The sequence below is a fragment of the Lipotes vexillifer genome, unplaced genomic scaffold, assembly GCF_000442215.2.
Source record: "Lipotes vexillifer unplaced genomic scaffold, Lipotes_vexillifer_v1.1 scaffold153, whole genome shotgun sequence".
Lineage (NCBI taxonomy): Eukaryota > Metazoa > Chordata > Mammalia > Artiodactyla > Lipotidae > Lipotes > Lipotes vexillifer.
Genome location: NW_006774670.1, coordinates 1,555,582 through 1,564,161, shown reverse-complemented (window position 1 = coordinate 1,564,161; position 8,580 = coordinate 1,555,582). Strand labels below are relative to the sequence as shown.

At 33.6% G+C, this 8,580-nt stretch overlaps 1 pseudogene; it reads right to left on the bottom strand.

Moving 5' to 3' along the window:
* Window positions 1-420: 420 nt before the first annotated feature.
* On the bottom strand, window positions 421-1,750 carry LOC103087874 (short/branched chain specific acyl-CoA dehydrogenase, mitochondrial-like; annotated as a pseudogene).
* Window positions 1,751-8,580: the final 6,830 nt, after the last annotated feature.

The following is an 8,580-nucleotide window of genomic DNA, read 5'->3' as shown; positions in this document are numbered from 1 at the left end:
TTTAGCAACTTAGAATTGAATCTATTTCTTCTATAGAATTGCCAACTAGCACAAACATCTCTCTGACTGATGCACAATGACAAGAATATAAAATAGCCATGTCTGCAAGAAATACTTATATTGTCTTTATTTTTCCAAATTCTAATAGAGTGAAATTCTGTATACCCTGAAGCTAAAATGATAATGCATATAGAGTTTTAAAAATAGTTTTGGAGAAAATATGGATGCATTTATTTCCACATTTTAAAAATGATCTTCTGCGTCTAAGTTAAGCAGATTGGAAAGAGGAAACAGGAAAGGTCTACCTCCAGATCCAACGTGAAGGGCCTAAATAAAAACATTCAACACAGCCCCCAACAAGGCACATAATTTAAAATTTTACACCAGTGACACCAGGGAGGGGTCCCACTCCCGTGGCTGTCAGTATTCCGAATCAATGTGCTTAGGGATGGTGTTCAGCTAGATGTTTGAAGTTCCTTCATATATTGTACCAATCTTCACATCTCGGAAGTATTTTTCCACAGGGTAATTTTTGGTGTAGCCTACTCCTCCCATCCACTCGATACATTTGCCAGCTATTAGGCCCTCAATCTCTGATGCATAGTACTTGGCCACAGATGATTCTTTAATGAATGGCCTTCCAGCTTCTAAAAGCCTTGCAACGTTGTATGTGAGTAATCTTGCAGCTTCTAGCTGGGTGGCCATGTGAGCCACTTGGTGTTGGCGTCCCTGAAAATCAAATATTCTTTTCCCAAACTGTTCCCTTTCTTTAATATATGGAATAGCATAGTCAAAACATCCTTGAGCCAGTCCCAGCATCTGTGCAGCAATTCCTATTCTACTTTCATTAAGACCCCTAATGGTTTACTTATAGCCATGTCCAATTTGCCCCAGGATATTGGCTTCTGGAACCTTGACATTTTCAAACATTAATGGGCAAGTAAAAGAAGCTCTGCTTCCCATTTTGTTCTCTGGTTTCCCTATATGAAGACCCTCAGTATCACAATCTACCAAGAAGCAGGTAATTCCTTTATACCCAAGAGTAAGGTCTACATTTTCCATCACCATGAAGAGCTTGGCATCCTTAGTGTTGCTAATCCACATCTTTGACCTGTTGATGACATAATAATTTCCCATTTTATCAGCTTTGGTCTTCAAAGCAAATGAATCGCTACCTGCTCCAGCCTCTGAAAGGCAGAAACTTCCTAGCTTGGGCAAATAGATAGCCTTCTGTTCTTCTGTTCCATATTTTCCTAATTACCGTGTTCTGGATGTCACATAGCAGAGCCACAGATGCATCAACTTTGGCTAATTACTGTGTTCTGGATGTCACATACCAGAGCCACAGACGCATCAACTTTGGCTAATTCCTCTATCACTAGGACAGAGGAAAAAATGAAGCTCCTGTTCCTCCATATTTTGTGTCAATTTCAATACCCATCAACCCTTGTTGAAATAATCCTCGTATTACTGATTTTTCCATTTTTGAATTTTCATCCATTTTTGAAACCAAAGGAGCAATTTGTTCCTGGAAAAATTTTTTAACCGTGCTTTTTATCATCCTCTCCTCATCTGTAAATGTTTGCAGAGGGGCATAGGGTAGGCCATTATTTGTTGCTTTGAGTCCAGCTTCTCAAAGCTGGGAAGATTTTAAGACATCAGGAGGATTTTTCCAGGAAGACAGGCAAATTGGGAAGTTTCTTCTTAATAGTGTGCTGCCACACAGCAGCCGAACCATGGCTCCCTCCATCTGTGCCCCAGGACAACTGTCCTATAATTCTTTTCGTTTTAAGCATATTTATGTTTTTAAGTTTCTGCAATTTCTTTAGCATAAGATATATTTTTAAAGATATATACTATTTTAAAATCTAAAAATCACACACATTTTCAATAGTGACAAAACATATTTTCCTATTATATCTCCTGTTAAGGTTTTGTGACTCAGAATTAAGTTGGGACCAGCGTAATATTACTACTTGATAAACAAATTATTCCTTTGACTTACTGAATGCAAACCCACAGTCAACACACTTATCAGGAGAGGAATAGCTAAGAGCATTTGTTAGGTTTGTATATGTACACAGTAAATAGCAAAATATTAGGTTTATGGGACAGAACAAGATAAACGAAATGAAAACTAAATGTCTGATAGTGTATTTCTAGTCTGTTTCAGCTGCTCTAACAAAAATATCATAGACTGGGTAACTTGTAAACAAAATAAATTTATTTCTTATACTCCTTGAGACTGGCAAGTCCAAGATCAAGGTACCAGCAGATATGCCTGGTGAGAGCCAGCTTCTTGGTTCATACACAGTCTTTTCACTGTGTCCTCACATGGTAACAGGGGAGTGGGAGCTCTCTGGAATCTCTTTTGTAAGAGTCTCTTCAGAGTGTCTTTTGATCTCATTCAATGTGATGGTATTTTGACATGGGACCTCATGACCTAATCAAAGGTCCCATCTCTAAATACCATCACATTGGGTATCAGGTTTCAACATATGAACTTGGGCAGTGGGGAGGGGGCATACATATTCATTCTTTAGTATAGTGACTAAAGAATAACATAATATATCTTCCATACCATTCCACAGGAAAGGATGTAATGCAGAGGAAAAGAAATAGTGGAAAGTTTGAAGGTCTGGGTTCTAGTCTTTGGACTGCACATGCTGCTTTCCTTTTGTTGTAGACAAGCTGTGTAGCCTCTATTAACCACAAAGTCCTCATCTAGGAAATATACTTGTTAGCCCCTACAAAAATCCTTAAGGTCTCTTCAAGCCTTAAGATTTTTTTTGTTAAATTAACAATAGATCAAAGTAACATGAACCATGAATAGTTAAAATAACATGAAAAGTTATGATGTATATAAAGATCTGTGGATTGTTCTCATCATAAATAAATTGTAAATTTTGCATTTTAATTATCCTTCCTAGAACCCCATCTAAAAATATATCTATACTGTTATTTATTTTGTAGTGTTGGGAGAAATGAACAAAGCTTGAGTGCTACACATGGTGATAAATTTAAAATATGTTAAGAAACCACATTCTGATTTGGCAATCATTCTTTTGTGTATATAATGAACTTGTAGTATTTTTCTTTCAAATTTTACTTCTGAGCTATAGTTATCTACAAATACATGTGCATACATGCCCAATCTTTGGGTTTCCAAGAGTGATTATAAAGAAATTTTAAACTAAATCACTTTACAATCTCTCATGCAGTAGGTATGTGCTAGAGCAACTTATTATGGTGAGAGAAAGGATGTATCACATTGAGGTTTCATTAATTCCATATTGTGCTAAAGCACTGATACAAAAGAAGGACATGAATTAACAAACAGCACATCTTACTATTGAAGTATGTTAGATAATACAGTCAGATATTATAACCTAATTTCCAACTTAGAAAAGTTTTAATGAAAACTGTGGATAGTTGCTCAGATAAGCCAGAGGAGGAATGAAAAGCACAATTGTCCACCATTAATCCATTTCATTAAATTCAAGAATTTGAGCATATTAAGATAAATCAGAATAAAGATAAATGCTGAAAGCCATATACCTTTCAATCAAAAACAGGATTAGGAGCTGACATTGAACTGAGAGAGAGCCTAATTTAAACATGCTAGCCTCTGAACTTTTGGAGCCCCCCCGAGAATGAAGTTTTATTCATATGAAGCACTTGTTCTGAATAATAGCCATGTTCCTTTGGCACTTATACCTAAAGAGTTTAACTTAGTCAATCATCACTTCTTTCCATTGTCTTCTTACAGATAATTGTGTCTTGGGGCTGCAAATAATATCATTATTAACTCTTTGAGATAGCCACTGTGTCTTCTGAATAGTGGCAAAATCCATAAAGCAGTTGAGTGGATTTTTACATCACTGGAAACTCATCAGTCAAGAAAGGGTAGTCCTGTTAAGCAGGTGACAGACATTAAAGAGATTCATTACATCTGAAAATGCCAACTCCTTGTAACAGCTTACTGAATATCCCTGCCACTACAAAGGTCAGTGTGTAAGATGTGACTAATACTGTTGTCAGAAAGCTCATATACTTCAATGCCAGTTTTCATTGCACTTTTTGTTTGGCACATATTGGGTGAAAGTCGTATTAGTTTTCATCCACTTGAAGATGTAGATAATAGCTAGAGTTTATGATCACAGTGCTTCATTAAATGCATTCTGCATTAAATGAATCAAACTTATCGGCTTTATTTCTGTAACTTTCTGTTGAAGTGTTTAAGGTTACACTATGAGTGATCAAAAAATACTTCTTGAGTAAGATGCTATGTTGACACCTTTGACAGACCTAAGAATGACTTCTAATGAGTCTGTATCTAGGTAAGTGTCGATGCTTCAAATATGAAGGTTCCAATACCCTGTTTGGATTAGAAGGGGAAAAATGGTATTTTGCCTATAGCTAGCATTTCCTAAAGATCCTTTCATAGGCAATTGTATTAACACAAGAACAGTTCTCTATATAAATGTCTGTGGTATTGGCACAATTCCTGGAATATTATGGTTGTATATATACATATACATATATATACATATATATATACATACATATGTATATATATAGGTGTGTGTGTGTGTGTACATGTGTGTATAAAATACTGACCAAAAATAGCACCAAATAAAAGTTATGGGCTCCATTCTTCCTCTAAATTCTGGGGAAAATAGGCTCAAAAATACTAAATCAATATACCCTATTTAATTTTCTCAGCTTCAAAGTCTCCAATTCACATTAACCAAAGAGTGTGATTATTGATGCTATATGATCCTGACATCACTTACAGTGCCTGGAAGTGTTGCCTTGGTAGGGAATAGACAATGATCTTATAATGTTTCTCTGAAGTTGGGTTATATATTTGATTCATATTTAAGTATGCTTATTCTTGACAGAAAGTATAACATTCTCTGAAGAAAATTTTTTCTAACATTCGTACCTGAAATGTCTTTGCTATACTCTACGCTGGCCGTTTTCCTATCTGAATGTAACTTTAAAACTTTAAAAAATATGAATGGATCACTCTACCTTAAAGTTCAGTACACTGGCTTCCTATGAATAAATTGTTCCCATCCACTTTAAGGAAGTCATCTGACCCAGAAATCTGACAGATTAAAGTATGCCAGAATATGGCAATTTTTTTTTTTCTTTAGAAGAGGTAAATCATATATCCTAGGAATAAAGTGTCTGCTACATTAATGCAGTTGACTTCTGGTCAACTTTCATATTTTTTGGAAGTATATGCATAAAAACAAAAAAAATGCAGTGAGTATATGAATGTTAGGAAAATAATTTGAACTAAAGTTCACATTATTGTCAGAGGAAGTATTTGTCAGAGGAAGAAAATTAATATTCCTAGGCACTAGACATGGGTTCCTGAGATATAAACACCCCTCTCACCTGCCAAGATCCAGGATGCCTATATAGTGCTTAGGTATTGGACAAATGAATTATCTGTAATTCATGTCATCTGTATCAACAACTAATTTCATCTTTCTTAAAATGTCCAGGTAATTGTAAATTTTTTGACCATTCCACTTAGCAACATTTTAATCTTTTCTTCTGTCAGTATAGTTTGCCTCCTTTTAGAGGGGAAGAAAAGAGGGTGGAATATTACATTGAGCTATGGTATATAAAAGAGAGACAGAGAGACTTGATAGAAAAGAGGGGGAAAACTATTAAAATAAAGCTTGGTCTTTATGTTTCATTAAAGGCCATATTTGCCAGCAAAATACAACAGAAAAGAAATTGAACTGAAACAAACTACCATGTGATTATTCTGGGAGTTTTAATTGCCCTTACCTTTTCTTGTTCTCAGCTTGCTTTTGTTAAAACGCCTACCCATTTTTCCTTTTCCTTTACCTCTGCTCCATGTTAAAAGCTAGAATGTCCCCAGTAGATGTTTAAGCTGAACCTCTGAGCCAACTGAGGCAAGATGTTGTGGTTAATAAAGTATAAGAGTTTAGAACTAGAAGCGGCCTTAAAGATTGTCTACTCAAATCCTTAATTTCACAGAAAAGGGGGATAAAGCTAAGGGAGTTAAGAACTCAAAAATAAAAAAGGATGGTCTGACATAAGAATGGGTAGTTTGCGTTCCTGGGTTCAAACTTGGTTCCATGAACTTGGTTCTCTATCTATCATATACTCTTGAGGTTAACATCAGGCCTAACTTTCAAAGTACATCAGGATTTTGCTCAGAAAACAAAACATTATCCAGATAAAATAAATTTTTGTTGATATTAGTAATTATATTCTTAACTCTGGCGTTCCTGGAATATGCTAGTATAATGTTTTTAGGTCAAAAGGATACTCTCACAGTTTTCTACGCAATTCTCAAATATTCATTCTTTCTTTCATTTAACAAGCAATTATTGAATGTCCTTAATGTGTTCTTGGTGTTGGCTAGGCATTCGGGGGGAAGAAAGAAAATTAATAGAAAAAAGCAGAAATGTTGATCCTTGATTTCAAAAATCCTAAAACCTATACTTTAAACAACATAAGCACATTTGATTGGCATTAGTACATTTAAAATACTATAATTCTAAGTAATAAATTATATGGGTCATACATTCTAAACAGAAAGAAAATAAAGGCATAATCATGGTAAGGTACATTTAATCTAGAAGTTTTTTGAGAAGGCTCAATAATGTAATGAATACAAAGGTGAAGAGGAGAAAAAGTAGGAAAAGGCTTTTTAAATGGTAAAACTCGCACAAAGTCAGGAAGAGTGAATTATAAAGGAAAGTAGCAGGTGAACTAATGTGGATGAAATAGTAACTAGTTTGAGAAAGTAATTTTAAATGGCAATATTTATCTGCAGTATAAGAAAAGAAACTTGATTAAAAGTAGATATTCATAACATGGACAGCAATTCTATTAGATAGATAGGTAGGTAGATAGATAGATAGGGAAACAGAGCTACATCAGAAATATAAAATCATTAATATAGAAAACAGTACAATGATGACATACTTGTATTAAAATGAGGAAAAAAAGAAGTGTTTACCTGTGTGTGTGTTTCTGGAAACTCTTTATTAAATGGTTAATATGTATTCTTGTTCACATTTACTAGTTGTGTTCAAGGAAAGAATAAATTATATGAAGATTTGACCAAAAGCAAAGAAAAACCCAGCAGGCTTTATTGAGATTAAATGTTTCTCAGAAGCTCATAAGTGAACAAGTCAGATCATTGTGGTCGTTTATCTGTAGTTGATTGCATCCATTTATCAAACCTCTTTTGTTTCCCCCACTTCTTTTTTTTTTTTTTTTAGTAGAAGTCCACTTCAGTGACAAAGTAACTTTACATGATGCTACTTTTCTTTAAATAATTTTCTTCTCTGACCATTATTGCTTTCTTCATTTCTTATATCATTGCTTCTGATCATTCATTAAGCAGTTAGCAGTTTTAATGAAGAAAAAAAAGAAAACTAAAACTAGAGAAGATGGAAGAAAGGAAGGAAAGATATACATTGCAGTAAACTCATCATCTTTATACCACGTTTGTCATACTAAGAAAGGAGAATTTCTTAAAACATGTTTGGATGTCACCAATAAGATTACTTGTAGGTTTTTCTAGGAATGATGATAGTCTTACCTGTATATTCATATACAGAGTTGAACTATGACTATATGAAGATTAATCACTCAATTTTTATTGTAAGAAGGGACTTAGAATTTATATTTAAGTCAATATAGATATTTGAGATTATAGATGAATTTTCTATTATAATTATTGTATATTTATGAAAAATGACTACAGATTAAATATGAAATTATAGGGATTATTATAGTGTAGTTATGGAAAAATATGAACATTTTATGGGATAGTCTTCATTTAAAAATAAAATTTCATATCTGAGAGTTTAGACACTGGAGATAGGCTTACTCATACCATAGAATATCAAACTATGCATTTTCATAATAGTAAATGCTACCAAGAATAAGCCTTTACTGAATTAAGACATAATATTTCTAAGTTGCTAAGTAATATAAAAGAAATTAAAGCACATGCAATAATTAATACTGGTTTTATAATTCTGTTTAACTGTTTGTAAAATGTCTAATGTATACAGTGAGTTAACTATAAAAATAAAAATATGTGCCGTAATTGAGTAAAAGTCAATACATATCATAAAAATAATTTGAAATATGGTGACTCGAACGTAAATTTTTGCTGAAGATGTCTAGCCTTAAATCTGATACAACTTTACAGTATACCTATACTGTTTTCCAGAGTTTTCACAGCATAGTCATAACATTAGCCTGATGTACATGTTAAAAGCATATTTGAGTAAACATTTCAACTTGTACAATAAGTCAAAATAAACACAGAAATTGATACTTTATAAACAGATCAGGATTGAACATGAGATAATTCTATGTATCTAATAGATTGAATGATTTTACATTTTCATGGACAAAATTACAAATATGCTAGAAAAAATACTGAATTTGAAGTCAGAATTTTGGGGTTTCCATTTTCATATGTCCAACCATTAGCTTTTTACCTACTTTAGCTCTCTGAGAAACTTTCTATGCTGTGACTGCTTTCCCTACTGGTCCATTTTTCTT